Genomic DNA, 21,029 nt, shown 5'->3' on the forward strand with positions numbered 1-21,029 from the left:
CCGGCTTCGATTCCCGGTCGGGGCACAGATTGTTTTGCTCCAGAGTGGCGCAGCGTTCTAAGGCACTGCATCTCAGTGCTAGAGGCATCACTACAGACCCTGGTTCGATTTCAGTCAGCATAGGGCGGCGCACAATTGGCCCAGCATCGTCCGGGTTAGGGTTTGGTCAGGGTAGGCCGTCATTGTAAATACTGACTTAGTTAAATAAAGGTTAAACAAAATAAAATTCAATAAAAATACCACTGCATACTGTACCATCATCATATACACAATATTTACACATATACCAGCGTGTTTGACCGTCAACAGGGTCAGAAAGTTACAACACAATTTTTATCAGGAGGGTTCCCTCTGTGCATTTTATGAGAAAAAAAGCAATGGGTTGTATTGCAATTGTATTTTTTTAAGTATTCTGCACTGTATTCTATTATTTATATATTGCACTACCGTCTGCGAAAAACAATAACGACTGCCAACAGGACTACTACAACAAGTAGTACATATGCAAAATTATAAATTGGGTGGTTCGAGCCCTGAATGCTGATTGGCTGACAGCCATGGTATATTAGACTGCGTACCACGGATATGACAAAACATGTATTTTAACTGCTCCACTTAGGTTGGAGTCATTAAAACGTGTTTTTCAACCACTCCACACATTTCTTGTTAACAAACTATAGTTTTGGCAAGTCGGTTAGGACATATACTTTTTGCATGACACAAGTCATTTTTCCAGACAGATTATTTCACTTATAATTCACTGCATCACAATTCCAGTGGGTCAGAAGTTTACATACACTAAGTTGACTGTGCCTTTAAACAGCTTGGAAAATTCTAGAAAATGATGTCATAGCTTTAGAAGCTTCTGATAGGCTAATTGACATAATTTGAGTCAATTGGAGGTGTACCTGTGGATGTATTTCAAGGCCTACGTTCAACCTCAGTGCCCCTTTGCTTGACATCATGGGAAAATCAAAATAAATCAGCCAAGACCTCAGCAAAATAATTGTAGACCTCCACAAGTCTGGTTCATCCTTGGGAGCAATTTTCAAATGCCTGAAGGTACCACGTTCATCTGTACAAACAATAGTATGCAAGTATATACATCATGGGACCACGCAGCCGTCATACCGCTCAGGAAGGAGACGCGTTCTGTCTCCTAGAGATGAAAGTACTTTGGTGTGAAAGTGCAAATCAATTCCAGAACAACAGCAAAGGACCGTGTGAAGATGCTGGAGGAAACAGGTACAATAGTATCTATATCCACAGTAAAACGAGTCCTATATCGACATAACCTGAAAGGCCACTCAGCAAGGAAGAAGCCACTGCTCCAAAACCACCATAAAAAACAGACTACGGTTTGCAACTGCACATGGGGACAAAGATTGTACTTTTTGGAGAAATGTCCTCTGGGCTGATGAAACAAAAATAGAACTGTTTGGCCATAATGACCATTGTTATGTTTGGAGGGAAAAAGGGGGAGGCTTGCAATCCGAAGAACACCATCCCAACCGTGAAGCACGGGGGTGGCAGCATCAAGTTATGGGAGTGCTTTGCTGCAGGAGGGGCTGGTGCACTTCACAAAGTAGATGACATCATGAGGATGGAAAATTATATGGCTTTATTGAAGCAACATCTCAAGACATCAGTCGCTAATGGGTCTTGGTCGCTAATGGGTCTTCCAAATGGACAATGACCCCAAGCATGCTTCCAAAGTTGTGGCAAAATGGCTTAAGGACAACAAAGTCAAGCTATTGGAGTGGCCATCACAAAGCCTTGACCTCAATCCTATAGAACATTTGTAGGCGGCAGATCTGAAAAAGCGTGTGCGAGCAAGGAGGCCTACAAACCTGACTCAGCTACACCAGCTCTGTTAGGAGGAATGGGCCAAAATCCACCCAACTTATTGTGGGAAGCTTGTGGAAGGCTACCCGAAATGTTTGACCCAAGTTAATAAACAATTTAAAGGCAATGCAACCAAATACTGATTGAGTGTATGTAAACTTCTGACCCACTGGGAATGTGATGAAATAAATAAAAGCTTAAATAAATAATTCGCTCTACCATTATTCTCATTTTTTTCTGTGAATTTAAAAAGTAAATACAGTAGACATAATAAGTCACACAAAAAAAACACCCAGGCAGGTACTACAATGTCTACATGGAAACATCATAGAAATCACCTGCAGCCTTTTAGAAATGTTTTATCATGATTGTCCAATACAAACCTGCAGAGTGCTTCCCCCGGGCTGTTGTCAAAGATTTCCAGACAGACCTTGGTCCTGGCCTCCTCCAAATGTTCTCCACATATGCCACTGTGCAGACCCCCCTTAATATGCATACCGTCCTGATGTTCTGGGTCGCATTCATAGAGGACAACCATCTCTGCAACGTTATATGGCAGACCAGCGTAGAACTGTTGAGTGACCTGTCGACAGTGGGTGCTGTTGCATTGCTTTACTGAACACGCCTGCACAAAAGGAACCATGTGCCCTTTGCAGACCTCATCGTGGAGGCAGATTGTTATCTGTTGCAGACAGGACCCTCCACTCTCATGAACTGAAAAATAAAGGTTCGGAGTAAGTGCTACTGTTTATAACTCAAACTACAATATTTCCAGTAACATAAATAGTTATAATCGTCAAATGTTGTTCTAAATGTATGAAAATTAGGATAATCAGTCCACATTTGAACCCATCTTCTGTTGCGCTTTAGGGTGGGAGAAAGATTTGAAAACTTTATAAAGCTACCTACCTATGTCGAATAAAAGTTGATCAATGCTATGTAAATTACTGTACAGAAGATGAAGTGAGTGTCTTACCATTACCAGTTAACTTCTTTCTTCTATTTGACCTGTTCTTTAAATCATGTAGACTCGTTGAACACAATGCCTCCAGTGCATTCTGAATGCAGGGATTGTTGTTCATAACACTCCATATGCCTTGGCATTTTCTTCTGCTCAGGGCACACGTACAATTAGACAGAGAGGTGATCTGAAGTTCTATCCACAATGACAGACAGCTGCCCTGAGAGCTTGGAGAGTTGCACTGGTCTTTTCCTATCTGGAATGAGTCCTTCAACTTCTTATACACCAATGCACAGTGGTGGGACTGCTGGCAACTATGAAAGGCAGACCAACAGCTATCTCTGGTGGTAATTGGGTGTTCCTTCATAGGATTCCAGCTGGGTCTAACAGAGCTGCTCAGGCCTTGACCATCTACAGTAAATAATTAGCAAACAGATACAGATGTATTGCAATGTAAAAGGCACATGTAATGTACATACCGCCAAAGGAGTATTACATTTACCGTACTACAGTACGTTTACTTCATTAATTCCTTTTAGCAGTTGCCTATCTTGATAGTACAACTAAAAACGAATGTGTACTGTGTATGAGAGAATGAGTGCACCTGTCTCAGGGAGGCATTGTGAAGTGAGTTGTTCGAGAGAGGTAGTAGGCTCCTGCCATGCGCACAGACACCCTCTCACGGTAGGATATTGGTCAAGAATGGAGTGGATGGTCATGTTACAGACCTTTGAGGCTTTTATTTGGCAGCATTCATCTAGGTACAAGCACAAAAGAGAAGAGGTAGAAAAGCAGGATTTTCAAAGGCTTTTAAATAGATTCACTTTTGCACTGATATGTGTTCTGTGCAATAGGTGTTTTTTTTCTTCAGGCTGGGCTACCAACCACCATGTAATTGGCAAAAAAGGAATTGTTTGATTTTCTCAGAATAAACACAAATCATTTCGGGGAATATTTGACGTAGCTTTGTGGGAGTCCAAAGAAAGACAAACATGTAAATGTCAAATCCATTTCCCACAACAACGTAGCATATTTCAGCTCCCTGAATTACAGTCATTGAAGATCTATTTACTTGAGACAACTATTTCATCTGCTCTGGGAAATAGCAGGTGGGAATACATTTTCCACCTAAGACTATGGGCTTGAGGCTATTGCTTCAGTATTATTTTGTTTCCTCAATATCACACAGGGGTGGAATTGAACATTGTCTACTGTAATTTCATTTATGTTGCATGGCCTTTGATTTTATTCACTCAATGGCAATATGGTTAAATCCCAGTAATCAAATGAAACAGATTAAATCCCCTACAGTAAAAAATACCTTTAGGATTACAGATGTTACTGAGGGGTGTCTTCTCACAGACATCTGACTCTGACATTCAGGTGTCCATAAAAGCCAATCAGCCTGTGGATCTGGATGAAATCTGGATGCTGGTTATCTGGTAAACATGAACACCTGGAATATATTTACAAAAACATTTTGAGGTCAACAATTATAAAGTTATGTGCTTTGGATTGAACTCTTCTCCAACATTTTGGTCGATAAAACACTTTTCCCATCCTCTTCTGAGTGAATTTCACATAGTAAGTTGCAAAGAAGTCTACTGATTGACTTTCGATACAAAACTGTATTGCTTATGTTCCTCTTTAAAACTAGATTGTGTAGCATTATTTCAACAAACTCTATTTAACGTCACCACTTGTGCTACTCTTCAGTAGGAAGCTTCAGACTGTCTAAATAGGTCAGCTATCACAGAAGTAGTCGTTTCTGCTAAGAAGGAAAGCTCGTCCCTTATTCACCCATTTGAGACTCAGTGAAAATAAGCAAAAAATATCTCAAATCACCGTCAGACTTTAAATGCTCAAAAATTACAACCGTGGTTTTCACTCCTGTCGTTCGCTGCATGGTAACACTACAGTGAGGGAAAAAAGTATTTGATCCCCTGCTGATTTTGTACGTTTGCCCACTGACAAATAAATGATCAGTTTATCATTTTAATGGTAGGTTTATTTGAACAGTGAGAGACAGAATAACAACAAAAAAATCCAGAAAAACGCATGTCAAAAATGTTATAAATTGATTTGCATTTTAATGAGGGAAATAAATATTTGACCCCCTCTCAATCAGAAAGATTTCTGGCTCTCAGGTGTCTTTTATACAGGTAACGAGCTGAGATTAGGAGCACACTCTTAAAGGGAGTGCTCCTAATCTCAATTTGTTACCTGTATAAAAGATACCTGTCCACAGAAGCAATCAATCAGATTCCAAACTCTCCACCATGGCCAAGACCAAAGAGCTCTCCAAGGATGTCAGGGACAAGATTGTAGACCTACACAAAGCTGGAATGGGCTAATCAAATCAAATCTAATTTATTTGTCACATACACATGGTAAGCAGGTGTTAATGCAAGTGTAGTGAAATGCTTGTAGGAACGCTAAGCGAGGCGGCCATCTTTGTCGGCGCTGGAAGTTTTTGGGTCATTGTCATGCTGGAATACCCATCCACGACCCATTTTCAATGCCCTGGCTGGTGAGAAGGTGACAACAGTTGGTGCGATTATTCGCAAATGGAAAAAACACAAAAGAACAGTCAATCTCCCTCAGCCTGGGGCTCCATGCAAGATCTCACCTCATGGAGTTGCAATGATCATGAGAACAGTGAGGAATCAGCCCAAAACTACAAGGGAGGATCTTGTCAATGATCTCAAGGCAGCTGGGACCATAGTCACCAAGAAAACAATTGGTAACACACTACGCCGTGAAGGACTGAAATCCTGCAGCGTCCGCAAGGTCCCCCTGCTCAAGAAAGCACATATACATGCTCGTCTGAAGTTTGCCAATGAACATCTGAATGATTCAGAGGACAACTGGGTGAAAGTGTTGTGGTCAGATGAGACCATAATGGAGCTCTTTGGCATCAACTCAACTCGCTGTGTTTGGAGGAGGAGGAATGCTGCCTATGACCCCAAGAACACCATCCCCACCGTCAAACATGGAGGTGGAAATATTATGCTTTGGGGGTGTTTTTCTGCTAAGGGGACAGGACAACTTCACCGCATCAAAGGGACGATGGACGGGGCCATGTACCGTCAAATCTTGGGTGAGAACCTCCTTCCCTCAGCCAGGGCATTAAAAATGGGTCGTGGATGGGTAGTCCAGCATGACAATGACCCAAAACACATGGCCACGGCAACAAAGGAGTGGCTCAAGAAGAAGCACATTAAGGTCCTAGCCAGTCTCCAGACCTTAATCCCATAGAAAATATGTGGAGGGAGCTGAATGTTCGAATTGCCAAACGTCAGCCTCGAAACCTTAATTACTTAGAGAAGATCTGTAAAGAGGAGTTGGACAAATCCCTCCTGAGATGTGTGCAAACCTGGTGGCCAACTACAAGAAATGTTTGACCTCTGTGATTGCCAACAAGGGATTTGCCACCAAGTACTAAGTCATGTTTTGCAGAGGGGTCAAATACTTATTTCCCTCATTAAAATGCAAATCAATTTATAACATTTTTGACATGTGTTTTTCTGGATTTTTTTGTTGTCATTCTGTCTCTCACTGTTCAAATAAACCTACCATTAAAATTATAGACTGATCATTTCTTTTTCAGTGGGCAAACGTACAAAATCAGCAGGGGATCAAATACTTTTTTCCCTCACTGTATCCCTTCCCTTTCAGTTAGGACCTCTTCAAGTGGACAGCTCCGATCTTTGCAGCTGCGATTTCCCATGCTGCGTGCCAATCGCTATTACGTCAGTTGAAAGGCAGTCTGACTTGCAGGTGGGCTCTAGGATAAGTACTTATACCTCTGAGGTTATGGGTAATTACACAGATAAGTGAATTAGAGTTTGAAGTGCAGCTGATTGGACTCAGGGTTAGATGTAAAATAGTAAATGTAAGTCTGAGACACTACAATTAGTATGATACATTATGTTTCGTATAAGCTCAGCAAAAAAAGAAACGTCCTCTCACTGTCAACTGTCAACAACTTTTCAGCAAACTTAACATGTGTAAATAACAAGGTTCAACAACTGAGACGTAAACTGAACAAGTTCCGCAGACATGTGACTAACAGAAATGGAATAATGTGTCCCTGAAGAAAGGGGGGGTCAAAATCAAAAGTAACAGTCAGTATCTGGTGTGGCCACCAGCTGCATTAAGTACTGCAGTGCATCTCCTCCTCATGGACTGCGCCAGATTTGCCAGTTCTTGCTGGGATATGTTACCCCACTCTTCCACCGAGGCACCTGCAAGTTCCTGGACATTTCTGGGGGGAAATGGCCCTAGCCCTCACCCTCCGATCCAACAGGTCCCAGACGTGCTCAATGGGATTGAGATCCGGGCTCTTCACTGGCCATGGTAGAATGCTGATGGCAGTATAGCAGTATGGCTGGTGGCATTGTCATTTTGGAGGGTCATGTCAGGATGAGCCTGCAGGAAGGGTACCACATGAGGGAGGAGGATGTCTTCCCTGTAACACACAGCGTTGAGATTGCCTGCAATGACAACAAGCTCAATCCGATCATGCTGTGACACACCGCCCCAGACCATGACGGATCCATCACCTCCAAATCGATATTGCTCCAGAGTACAGGCCTTGGTGTAACGCTCATTCCATCAACGATAATCGCGAATCCGACCATCACCCCTGGTGAGACAAAACCGCGACTTGTCAGTGAAGAGCACTTTTTGCCAGTCCTGTCTGGTCCAGCGACGGTGGGTTTGTGCCCATAGGCAACGTTGTTGCCAGTGATGTCTGGTGAGGACCTGCCTTACAACAGGCCTACAAGCCCTCAGTCCAGCCTCTCTCAGCCTATTGCAGACAGTCTGAGCACTGATGGAGGGATTGTGCATTCCTGGTGTAACTCGGGGAGTTGTTGTTGCCATCCTGTACCTGTCCCGCAGGTGTGATGTTTGGATGTAACAATCCTGTGCAGGTGTTGTTACACGTGGTCTGCCACTGCGAGGACGATCAGCTGTCCGTCCTGTCTCCCTGTAGCGCCGTCTTAGGCTTCTCACAGTACGGACATTGCAATTTATTGCCCTGGCCACATCTGCAGTCCTCATGCCTCCTTGCAGCATGCCTAAGGCACGTTCACCCAGATGAGCAGGGACCCTGGGCATCTTTCTTTTGGTGTTTTTTCAGAGCCAGTAGAAAGGCCTCTTTAGTGTCCTAAGTTTTCATAACCTTAATTGCCTACCATCTGTAAGCTTTTAGTGTCTTAATGACCGGTCCACAGGTGCATGTTCATTAATTGTTTATGGTTCATTGAACAAGCATGGGAAACAGTGTTTAAACCCTTTACAATAAAGATCTGTGAAGTTATTTGGATTTTTATGAATTATCTTTGAAAGACAATATCCTGAAAAAGGGACTTTTCTTTTTTTGCTGAGTTTAGTATGTACTGTACTAATTTGTGGATGTCCATCATTTATCATATATTACGAATTTTCAAAACACATGATATGTTACAAATTCCAATTTGATGTGGCTAACGTTAGCTAGGTGGCTAACGTTAGATAGGCTAGGGGTTATGGCTTAAAGTTAGGGTTAGGAGTTAGGTTAATGGGTTAAGGTTAGGGGAAGGGTTAGCTAATATGCTAGGTAGTGGCAAAGTAGCTAAAAACTAGTAAGTAGTTGCAAAGTTGCTAATTAGCTAAAATGCATCCACCCTACTTTCATTTTTGCCTTAAGTAACCTTCGGTCTTATGTAACCATACCAAACGTAACATATCATACAAATTTGAGGGTCCTGGATTTACATTGACTATGTTATGTCTATTCTTGGAGAGCAGGCTGAGTAAAAGTTTCATGCCCTGTGTTACTAAAGGAAATCACTTGGTAACTTTTACTTGGAATATTCTGAGAGAAATGTAAGTTAATTCTAATGTAAGATGTTGAAAGTTGTCAAACTCATGTTTACTGACATGACAAAATATGTTTAGGACAAGGTGAAATACAAACATCACTAATAAATGAGTAGTATAAGAAAACGCAGCATTGTCTCCACTTTGCTTTTCTCAACGTTAGCGGATAAGGACAGTAATGTAAGAGGTGGGTATATTCAGTCATTGAAACAGTAGCCCAGACAACCTGGTTAATCAATAACGGTAAAGTTAATAATGCTTCCCCAATGTATTTCTCCTTTTTAGGTTTATACAATTTCATGTTTATTTCCTGGCACATGTACAAATTAGGTATATTATGAGGTAAAAACACAATACAATTAACACAAAGTGTACAACAACATGGGGTGCTCCATCCTGCATCTGGTCTAGGTCCCTTCCAGTCAGGCTACATTCACTCGCTAATCCTGTAGAATCAGCAATGATGCTGGTTCAATGAATTTGTTTATTTGTTAATGCTTCCACATGGAATTATTATGTTGTCTTAACACCTTTGTCATCTTCAACCTAGCCTCTGGACGGAAGAGAATCAAAGACTGGAGCCGATATAAGGGTTATCCATCTGAAGTAGATAGTGACTAGTTACAATCAGTTAGTTTTTCCTTATCTCTGGGTATAAGTTCTAGCAGGTGAGGGATTTGCTTTCACAGAGGGTAGTGGGTATTGATTGCTTCTAGTCAATTCAGAGTATGTGGTCTCATTCAATATGTCTGTTATGAAAAGCTTGAGGTTACAAAGTGTATGAATTGTAATTGTGACCTTTGTACATATAATGGTGACAGTGAATGGCAGTGTGTCCTGGGGGGCATGGTACAATAATGCAAACGCCAAGCATGTCCCAGGATAGGATTAAACCACATGGTCAGATATCCATGAGACATTGTCCATGTTGTTGACTTGGGTGGACCAGGATTTATGGCTGTCAGTGTTTATTCTTGCCCGTATTCCCTCTGTTCGGTTGTGACATTGGCCAAAACAGCGACAGGAAAACGCTGCTTTGAGGGGGGGGGTTTAAGCAGAGTAGGCTGGTTGGGTGAGCTATAGGAGGACACACTCATTGTAATGGCTGGAATGGAATAAATGGAACGGAGTTAAATGTGTTTCTATATATTTGATCCATTCCAGCTATTACAATGAGCCAGTCCTCGTATAGCTCCTCCCACCAGCCTCCACTGGTTTTAAGATGGTCATACCAAGGATCATTTAGCTATTTGATTTAGAATTTTACGACCGCTGTATATACAAATTATTTGTTGAAACATTGAATTTGGCCTTACCACTGCTAGGGGGCAGCAGGTAGCCTAGTGGTTAGAGCATTGGGCTAGTAACCAAAAGATGGCTGGATCGAATCCCTGAGCTGAAAAGCTACAACTCTGTCGTTCTGCCCCTGAACAAGGCAATTAACCCACTGTTCCTCAGTAGGCTGTCATTGTAAATAAGAATTGGTTCTTAACTGACTTGCCTAGTTAAATAAAAAATGTTTAATGAAGCAACAGGAAGTATGTTTTGAAGTGTTTGTCCTATATCTGAGATATAAGAAAGCTCAGGATTTTGTATTTATTTTTAACATGGAATGACCCATATACCTTTGACGTGGACATGCCCTTTTCACTTCCATACATTTTTCGGCCCAGTACTGGGTTACCTTCAGACGAGTCTTGTGAGGCTTGTGGGCGTCGTAGAGCAAAACAGCGTGAGGGTCAACGCTTTCGATTTGTTTTTGTAGGCCAAACCGTTCTGATGCTACAGACAGAAGTTGGGACATCTGCAGTACCAACTTAACATGAGTCCCGTGAAGCTTGTGGGGGTCGTGGAGGAAAACCATTGTGCTTGTGAGAGTCTCAGCTTTCCATAGTGGGGTCATATTAGTTTCTAATAATTTCTCTCTATTTCAGTTTCGATTTCGTGGTTGGTTCTATTTGGGTGTGGTGTACTGATTAGAATCATCTTCGCTGATCAGGATGTGCTGCACCTGTTGTCCTCATTAGTCAGATGGGTTTTTCACCTGTGTTTGCACAACTGATATTTATGTCACGACTTCCGCCGAAGTCGATGCCTCTCCTTGTTCGGGCGGCGTTCGGCGTCGCCAGTCTTCTAGCCATCATCGATCTACTTTTCATTTTCCATTTGTTTTGTCTTGTCTTCCCACACACCTGGTTTCAATTCCATCATTACATGTTGTGTATTTAACCCTCTGTTCCCCCCATGTCCTTGTCCGGAATTGTTTATTGTAAGTGCTTGTGCATGATGGGTTTTGTTACCCATTGTTTGTTTGTTCTATTTTACGGTGGTTTTTATTATTAAACTGCTCCTTTGGAACACCGTTTTTGCTCTCCTGCTGCCAGTACGCACCCTTTACAATTTAAGAGCTGTTGCCCAGTGCTTCAGGTGGAAAAAGAGATGTTGGAAGAACTCTGTTTAGTGCTTCAGGTCATTGAACAGAGCATATTACCTTTGTTTTCCTCTGTTTGGGTTTGCGCCACTTTTGTTTTCACTCCCCATGTCTATTCTTTTAGTTTGTCTGATAACAGGCAAATCCAGAGGTTGCACAATATAGTGACCTTTTAAGACCCAACTGGAGTTGCCTGGCCAGCACTCAGGAGGCCCCCCATGGATGCCTTTCAGAACCCATTTTAAAACCCCTCATGTTCAATTTGGGTTGTCAGTTTGTTAGTTCTCTTTTTCTGTTGAGCAACGATTTTTGGTTTCTTATTGGGGAACCTAACAAGCCCAAACAATTCTGACTCTACAGACATTTGTGATAAGACCAATTTTTGGGATGTCTCCTGGTCTGACTAATACCGCTGTAGCACTGCCACCTTCCACCACAGATGCAGAAGGCCAATATCGGTGGATGCGGAGGATTGAGACACAGCCCATGCAAAAAAACACTAGCTTTAACAGAGCTGATGGGGAATTAGTTTATTTAAAAATATATATATAATTTCACCTTTATTTAAGCAGGTAGGCCAGTTGAGAACAAGTTGTCATTTACAACTGCGACCTATTATATTGAGGCCTAAGGATATTTATCATTCACATTTTAATTGAAATAATGGATTTTAAATTATTTAATTCAAATCTAAAGTATGTGAAGAGCAATAAATGTTAATCCATAATGGCACTTTGTTAATGAATTCAAATTAGGTATTTCTGTTAATCCTACCACTACAGTACTAGGTTTTTAACCATTACAATAGATTGAGTAAGTTACGCTGGAACGTCAAAGCCTACTTCCAAAGCTCCCCTGTAAGTTTGTGATATGCTGTACTGTCCAGCAGATGGGGCAATAAAATCATGAAGTACACTGTGTACAAAACATTAGGAACACCTTCCTAATATTTAGTTGCACCCCCCTCTTGCCCCTAGAACAGCCTCAATTCGTCAGGTCATGGACTCTAGTGTTCCACAGGGATGCTGGCCCATGTTGACTCCGATGCTTCCCACAGTTGTGTCAAGTTGGCTGGATGTCATTTGGGGGGTGGACAATTCTTGATACACATGGGAAACTGTTGAGTGTGAAAAACCTAGCAGCGTTGTAGTTCTTGACACTCTAACGGATGTTCCTGGCACCTACAAACCATACCCTGTTTAAGTAATCTTGCTCTGTTTTGTCATCCTGAGGGTCACAGAGATAAAAATGTAGCATAGTTTTGATTGATAACATCTATTTTTATATTCAAATGTAGGAACTGGGTTCTTAAGTTTGAACCCCTGCTGTTTCTGAACCCCTGCTGTGTTTTGTACACTCAGTGTATATTGAGATGAGCCAGAAACTCACCACTTAAAAAGTTATAGATGATTGGATTTGCAGCACTGTTGGCATATATCAGCCAATGTGAGAACATGAACCAGGCCTACACAGTCTCTCTGTTGTTTGTGTTCTTAAACATCCCAAGCACTCTGCAATGACAAGGTAACATCAGTGAGACCTCATAAGTAATGACACCAGGCTGTTAAATGAAGTGTGTTGAAACTGTAAATAGAATTATAGCTTATTGACAGGTGTACATATTTAGTAGATGGAGGGGGGACGACAAATATTAGAGTTCAGCCAAATGTAAATTCTACCTCAGTCTTTGAATAACTAGCAAGTAATATGCATCCTGAGTGTTCGACATCAAACATATGTTTGCTTATCGTGTTGATATAAATTAGAACATATGTGCTAGGTATGCTAATTTAATGTTTACAGATTAGTTCTCAGTATGTGATCACCTTTTTCTGTAAACACAATGTTTACCAGGGACTACTGTGAATGACAACTGTTATTTGAGTCAAATGACTCCTCTCCAAACCCAGAGTAAACTCTTGACTTATTGAAACCTCTCTATGATGAACCCTAGTGGTAATGGCTATTGATCCTGAAGACAGAGAGACAGAACACGCACAGAGGCTGTTTGTTACCTTTTCATGACGTTGAGGACGCTGACGGGCAGGTAGCAGAGGCCAAAGACAAAGAGGACCACCATCAACATGCAGGCGGTCTTCCTGCAGGCCCGAACCTGTTTGATCTCAGCGGACACTGTGCTGGTCCGGACCCTGACTGACTCCCCAGGTCCTGCGGGATAAGTGGAACCCTGGAGAGACTTTTGCTTCCTCTGCAGCACAGATGACGTCCCAGGAATCTGTTTACAGAACACACAACCCACAGCACATCAGACTGTGGTCTTTGAAGAGCTTTGGTTGACAGACTCATTAAAACAGAAACATTTTAAAACGCTCATTGGGATGGATCTGAACAGTGGGGTGCATGATCTGAGAGTGCATTGTCAAATAATTACAAGCATAATTGACACTGATAACTTGGTGACTGCATGATCAAGAAATACATTTGGATAATCAGCAAACAAAAAGCCATATTGCCAAGTGCAAATGTATGTTATTGTTCACAAACATGAATTTACATAGATACCTGTTGACACCACAGCTTATGACATATTTGTATGTATGCCAGAACCATAAGACAGAGCGGCGCAAAGTATGTGGCAATGAAGAAACAGATGTGATCCACCTTGGGGTAGACATCAGCAGTTGAGAGAATGAAATTTGACTTGTAAATAAATGTGACATAGATCTTGATAGGGCGGTGCTAAGGTAGGAATCGTGGTGGTAATTTGTAAAATGCCAAGGGGAAACAAACATCGAAACAAATCAAGCTTTATTTATATTTACATTTCAGACATGAATGCAACGCAATGCGATGCACAGAAAAAAAACTATTAAAATAAATATTTACTACACAATATGTCTACATTAAATGTTTGTGTAACTACAACCTCATGTGTTTATGAAGCATATTTTTCTGTACATATATATCAGTAACATGCATGAGCTTGTAGTTACTGTGCATGAAGCTAAAATGAGTGGCAAGACAGAACTGTCAGAGACAAAGCATGTCAAAGGGAATGAGATTGTGTTGAAATATGGTTCCTATTACAGAAAGGTTCAGCGGAACAAAGAATACATTCTACACTTTAAGAAATAACAATTTAATCATTGACAGGAATGAACTGCAAAGAAGGCATACTGTAACTTTAGACCACAGGTGTCAAACTCATTCCACGGAGGCCCGAGTGTCTGCAAGGTCACTCCTCCCTTGTACCTGATTGATCAATTAAGCTCACTGATTAGTTAGGAACTCTCCTCACCTGGTTATGTAGGTGTTAATTAGATACATTGAAAGGAAATAATAAAATCAAATTAAGCTCCATTTTATACAGCACATTTCAGACATGAAATGCAACACAATGTGCTTCACAGGAAAACATGAATAAAAACAATGAAAATAAAACAAAATATGTTCTAACAAAAACCAGCAGACACTCTGCCCTCCATGGAATGAGTTTGACACGTTGCTAGCAATATTTGTATATTTTTTTATTTCACCTTTATTTAACCAGGTAAGCCAGTTGAGAACAAGTTCTCATTTACAACTGCGACTTGGCCAAGATAAAGCAAAGCAGTTCGAAAAAACAACAGAGTTACACATAAACAAACATACAGTCAATAACACAATAGAAAAATATATCTACAGTGTGTGCAAAAGTAGAAGATTAGGGGGGTAAGGCAATAAATAGGCCAAAGAGGCTAAATAATTACAATTTAGCATTAACACTGGAGTGATAGATCTGTAGATGATGATGTGCAAGTAGAGATACTGGGGTGCAAAAGAGCAAGAAGATAAATAACAATATGCGGATGAGGTAGTTGGGTGTGCTATTTACAGATTGGCTGTGAACAGGTACAGTGCAAAGTAAGCTGCTTTAACAGCTGATGCTTGAAGTTAGATAGCGAGATATGTCTCCAGCTTCAGTGATTTTTGCAATTCGTTCCAGTCATTGGCAGCAGAGAACTGGATGGAAAGGCGGCCAAAGGAAGTGTTGGCTTTGGGGATGACCAGTGAAATATACCTGCTGGAGCACGTGCTACGGGTGGGTGTTGCTAGGTTGACCAGTGAGTTGAGATAAGGAGGGGCTTTACCTAGCAAAGACTTATAGATGACCTGGAGCCAGTGGGTTTGGCAACGAATATGTAGTGAGGGCCAGCCAACGAGAGCATACAGGTCGCAGTGGTGGGTAGTATATGGGGCATTGGTTACAAAACGGATGGCACTGTGAAAGACTACATCCAATTTGCTGAGTAAAGTGTTGGAGGCTATTTTGTAAATGACATCGCCGAAGTCAAGTATCGGTAGGATAGTCAGTTTTACGAGGGTATGTTTAGCAGCATGAATGAAGGAGGTTTTGTTGCAAAATAGGAAGCTGATTCTAGATTTAATTTTAGATTGGATATGCTTAATGTGAGTCTGGAAGGAGAGTTTACAATCTAACCAGACACCGAGGTATATGTAGTTGTCCACATGTTCTAAGTCAGAACTGTCCAGAGTAGTGATGCTAGACGGGCATGCGGGTTAAAGAGCATGCATTTAGTTTTACTAGGATTTTAAGCAGTTGGAGGCCATGGAAGGAGTGTTCATTTAAATAAAACTAAAGGAATACATTTATTTATACAGGTTTTTCTCATTGAGATAACATCTCTTTTCCAATAGAGACCTGGTCCAATAGCAGCACGGGGAACAATGTTACAGACAAAACAACTTACAAACACTAACACAACATTAAACAAAACTATAAACACACATAGAGTACAACAAAAACAGTTTACGTAAAAAACACAAAAGTCTTGACTAAAAACAGCTGTCCTAAAGACAATTACACTCTTCTATGATATATACATCGATCAAGTTTTTAACTCCCACCAACGAAACTAGATCATCAAATTTTAAAATGTTCAGGAGAGAATTCCAGGACCAAGGAGCTAAGTAACTAAAACTATTTCTACCATGACCTGTTCTAATTTTTGGTACTGTTAGAAGCAAATGAGAATGGGACCGTAATTTATATTTATTTACCGACCTGACTAAAAAAGAATAGAGATAAAATGGCATTTTACCCAGTATGGCCTTATAAATCAGTGTCTACCAGTGTTTAAGCCTACGCAAGGTCAATGACAACCAGCCAACAGCGCTGTAGAGATCACAATGATGTGTTAGACGTTTTTGATTTGTAATGAACCTGAGGGCTGCATGATACACTGAGTGAAGTGCTCTCAGGGTAGTGGTTGAGGCCTGCATATTTATAACATCACTCAAATCTAAAACCGCCAGTAATGTACATTGTACCAGCTCCTTCCTGGCCTCAAAAGAAAAACAAGTCTCATGCCAGTAAAAACCTGTTCTCAGCTTGAGCTTCCTTATCATGTTCTCTACATGCACAGTGAAGCTCAGCTTATCATCAACCCACACACCCAAATATTTGTACACTAACTTGCTCTATAGTATGTCCAGCCAATGTAGCAATGACATGATTAGTAACATGTCCGGCATTTGAAAATACCATGCATTTTGTTTTACCCAAATTTAGATCCAGCTTTAAATCATACAGATTCTGTTGTATGATGTTAAATGCTCTTTGGACTTTTTTAAAAGCTAAAGATAAACTACTACCACCTGAATAAAGAACAGTATCATCTGCATAAAAATGTACATCCGCTGTTTCAATAAGATCCCCAATGTTGTTGATATACAAAATGAACAGCATTGGGCCCAAAGTAGAACCTTGCGGAACATCTGAGCACACCTCTATGGACTCAGATTTACAACCATATGGGGTGCACATGGGGTGTTAGGTAAATTTGTAGTGGGCTCAATTATACCTTTGACACTTTCAAATAAACTGCCTGCATCTAAAAAATGCTGATTCAATGCTTTCAGAATGAAGGTTCTCTCAGTTACAATCTGTATGTCTACCAACAATTGTTTGGGAAGCTGTGTATATTTTTTGCACTCCAAACCTTTCACTACTTGCCAGAATTTGGATGAATTATTTAAATTACGTGAAGTAGATTTCAGGTAGTGGTCTGCTTTCAATGTACGGATCATAGCCACACCCATATTTCGAAGTCGTTTAAAAGCCATCCAATCATCTGCCAAACCAGTCCCTCTTGCTTTAGCCCACATAGCATTTCGTTCCCACATAGCATTTCGTGTTGTATGGCACTGAAGCTCTTTTGGAGGTTTGTTAACACAGTGTCCAAAGAAGGGACAGAAGTATACAGAATGGTGTCATCTGTGTAGAGGTGGATCAGAGAATCACCAGCAGCAAGAACGACATCATTGATATATACAGAGAAAAGAGTCGGCCCGAGAATTGAACCCTGTGGCACCCCCATAGAGACTGCCAGAGCTCCGGACAACAGGCCCTCCGATTTGACACACTGAACTCTGTCTGAGAAGTAGTTGGTGAAACAGGAGAGGCAGTCATTTGAGAAACAAAGGCTATTGAGTCTGCCGATAAGAATGTGGTGATTGACAGAGTCAAAAGCCTTGGCCAGGTCAATGAAGACGGCTGCACAGTACTGTCTTTTATCGATGGCGGTTATGATATTGTTTAGGACCTTGAGCGTGGCTGGTGTGCACCCATGACCAGCTCGAAAACCAGATTGCATAGTGGAGAAGGTACGGTGGGATTCGAAATGGTCGGTGATCTGTTTTTTAACTTGGCTTTCGAAGACGTTAGAAAGGCAGGGTAGGATGGATATAGGTGTATAACAGTTTGGGTCGAGAGTGTCTCCCCCTTTGAAGAGGGGGATGACCGCAGCAGCTTTCCAATCTTTTCGGGATCTCAGACGATACGAAAGAGATGTTGAATAGGCTAGTAATAGGGTTTGCAACAATTTTGGCTGATAATTTTAGAAAGAGAGGGTCCAGATTGTCTAGCCCAGCTGATTTGCAAGGATCCAGATTTTGCAGCTCTTTCAGAACATCTGCTGTCTGGATTTGGGTGAGGGAGAAGCGGGGGGGGGGCTTGGGCAAGTTGCTGCAGGGGGTGCAGAGCTGTTGGCCAGGGTAGGGGTAGCCAGGTGGAAAGCATGGCCAGCCGTACAATAGCACTTCTTAAAATTATTGATTATCGTAGATTTATCGGTGGTGACAGTGTTTCCTAGCCTCAGTGCAGTGGGCAGCTGGGAGGAGGTGCTCTTATTCTCCATGGACTTTACAGTGTCCCAAAACTTTTTGGAATTTGTGCTACAGGATGCAAATTTAGGTTTAAAAAAGCTAGCCTTAGCTTTCCTAACTGACTGTGTATATTGGTTCCTGCATATCGCGGGGGTTATTCGATGCTAATGCAGAAAGCCACAGGATATTTTTATGCTGGTCAAGGCAGTCAAGTCTGGGGTGAACCAAGGGCTATATCTGTTCTTAGTTCACATTTTTTTGAATGGGGCATGCTTATTTAAGATGGTGAGGAAAGCAATTTTAAAGAGCAACCAGGCATCCTCTACTGACGGGATGAGGTCAATATCCTTCCAGGATACCCGGGCCAGGTCGATTAGAAAGGCCTGCTCGGTGAAGTGTTTTAGGGAGAGTTTGACAGTGATGAGGGGTGGTCGTTTGACCGCAGACCCATTACGGACGCAGACAATGAGGCAGTGATCGCTGAGATCCTAGTTGAAGACAGCAGAGGTGTATTTAAAGGGCAAATGGGTCAGGATGATCTCTAAGAGGGTGCCCTTGGTTACGGATTTAGGGTTGTACCTGGTAGGTTCTTTGATCATTTGTTTGAGATTGAGGGCATCTAGCTTAGATTGTAGTACGGCCGGGGTGTTAAGCATATCCAAGTTTAGGTCATCTAACAGTACGAACTCTGAAGATAGATGGGGGGCAATCAATTCACATATGGTGTCCAGGGCACAGCTGGGGGCTGAGGGGGGTCTATAACAAGCAGCAATACTGAGGGACTTGTTTCTGGAAAGGTGGATTTTTAAAAGTAGAAGCTCAAATTGTTTGGGCACCGACCTGGATAGTATGACAGAACTCTGCAGGCTATCTCTGCAGTAGCGTGCAACTCCACCCCCTTTGGCAGTTCTATCTTGTCAGAAAATGTTGTAGTTGGGGATGGAAATGTCAGGGATTTTGGTGGCCTTCCTAAGCCAGGATTCAGACACGGCTAGGACATCAGGGTTGCCGGAGTGTGCTAAAGCAGTGAATAAAACAAACTTAGGGAGGAGGTTTCTGATGTTAACATGCATGAAACCAAGGATTTTACGGTTACAGAAGTCAACAAATGAGAGCGCCTGGGGAATGGGAGTGTTGCTGGGGGCTGCAGGGCCTGGGTTAACCTCTACATCACCAGAGGAGCAGAGGAGGAGTATGATAAGGGTACGGCTAAAGGCTATAAGAACTGGTAATCTAGTGCGTTCGGAACAGAGAGTAAAAGGAGCAGATTTCTTGGCGTGAAAGAATAGATTCAAGGCATGATGTACAGCTAAGGGATGTTAGGATGTGAGTACAGTGGAGGTAATCCTAGGCATTGAGTGACGATGAGAGGTTTTGTCTCTAGAGGCACCAGTTAAGCCAGTTGAGGTCACCGCATGTGTGGGAGGTGGGGCAAAAGGGCTATCTAAGGCATATTGGTTAGGGCTGGAGGCTCTACAGTGAAATAAGACAATAATCACTAACCAAAACAGCAATAGACAAGGCATATTGACATTAGAGAGAGGCATGTGTAGCCAAGTGATCATAGTGTCCAATGAGTAGCAATAGGTGAGTCAGGGAGCCGATTCAGTAATCGCTACTACGCTAGGAGAGCTGGAGACACGGCGATTCAGACAGCTAGCGGGATGGGGCTAGCAGAAGGGCCTTCGGCGACGTCGCAAACGAAAGAGCCTTTTGAAACCAATTCGGACAGTTACGTCGGCAGACCAGTCGTGATGGATTGGCGGGGTTCCAGTAAAGGGTCCAGGCCAATTGGAAAAAGAGGTATTGTAGCCCAAGAATTAGCTGGTGGACCTCTTTGGTTAGCCGGGAGATGGGCCTAGCTCGAGGCTAGCTCAAGGCTAACTGGTGCTTGCTTCGGGACAGAGACGTTAGCCAGGAGTAGCCACTCGGATTGCAGCTGCGATGATCCGGTTTAAAGATTCAGAGCTTGCGATAGGAATCCGGGGATGTGGTAGAGAAAAAGCGGTCCGATATGCTCTGGATTGATATCACGCTGTGCAGACTGGCAGGTATTGACCGAGCTGAGGCTGGCTGGTGTCTGAGATAACGGTGAAGACCGCTATAAGTGACTGCTCGCTAGTAGCTAGTAGCTAGTTAGCTGGCTAGCTGCTGATGGGGGTTCTGGTTCTAAAGTATAAAAATAGCAGATCCGTACCACATTGGGTGAGGCGGGTTGCAGGAGAGTATATTCTGTCCGTAGATGAAACGTGAGATTAAAATATATATGAAATATATATGAAAAAAAGAAGAGGTAAACGATATTTACACGGGACAAGACAAAACACACGTCCGACTGCTACGCCATCTTGGATTGGATCAATATAACTGTCCCCATATGGCAGGAGAGTCAAACTCATTCCACGGAGGGCCAAGTGTCTGCTGGTTTTTGTTTTTTTCCTTTCAATTAAGCCCTAGACAACCTGGTGAGGTTACTAATTAGTGACCTTATTTCATCAACCAAATACTACGGAGGAGCAAAAACCAGCAGACAATCGGACCTCCGTGGAATGAGTTTTACACTTGCCTTGTGGCGTCTCAGACATGTGAGTCATGAGTAGGGTTGCAAAGCTACCATTCATTTACCAAAGTTACTGGAATCTTCTGTAATTTTGGTAACAAATGGCAATCTATGGTAACTTTTGTAATTTATACTTTAAAAAAATATGTTTTCATATATAGTATTTTAATATATATATATATATATATATATATATATATATATATATATATATCATTTTGTCCATGAGTTTCTAG

General features: G+C 41.9%; 1 pseudogene; it reads right to left on the reverse strand.

The window, feature by feature from the left end:
* Positions 1-9,562: 9,562 nt before the first annotated feature.
* On the reverse strand, positions 9,563-16,475 carry LOC123727703 (orexin receptor type 2-like; annotated as a pseudogene).
* Positions 16,476-21,029: the final 4,554 nt, after the last annotated feature.

Source organism: Salmo salar, chromosome ssa01, assembly GCF_905237065.1.
Source record: "Salmo salar chromosome ssa01, Ssal_v3.1, whole genome shotgun sequence".
Lineage (NCBI taxonomy): Eukaryota > Metazoa > Chordata > Actinopteri > Salmoniformes > Salmonidae > Salmo > Salmo salar.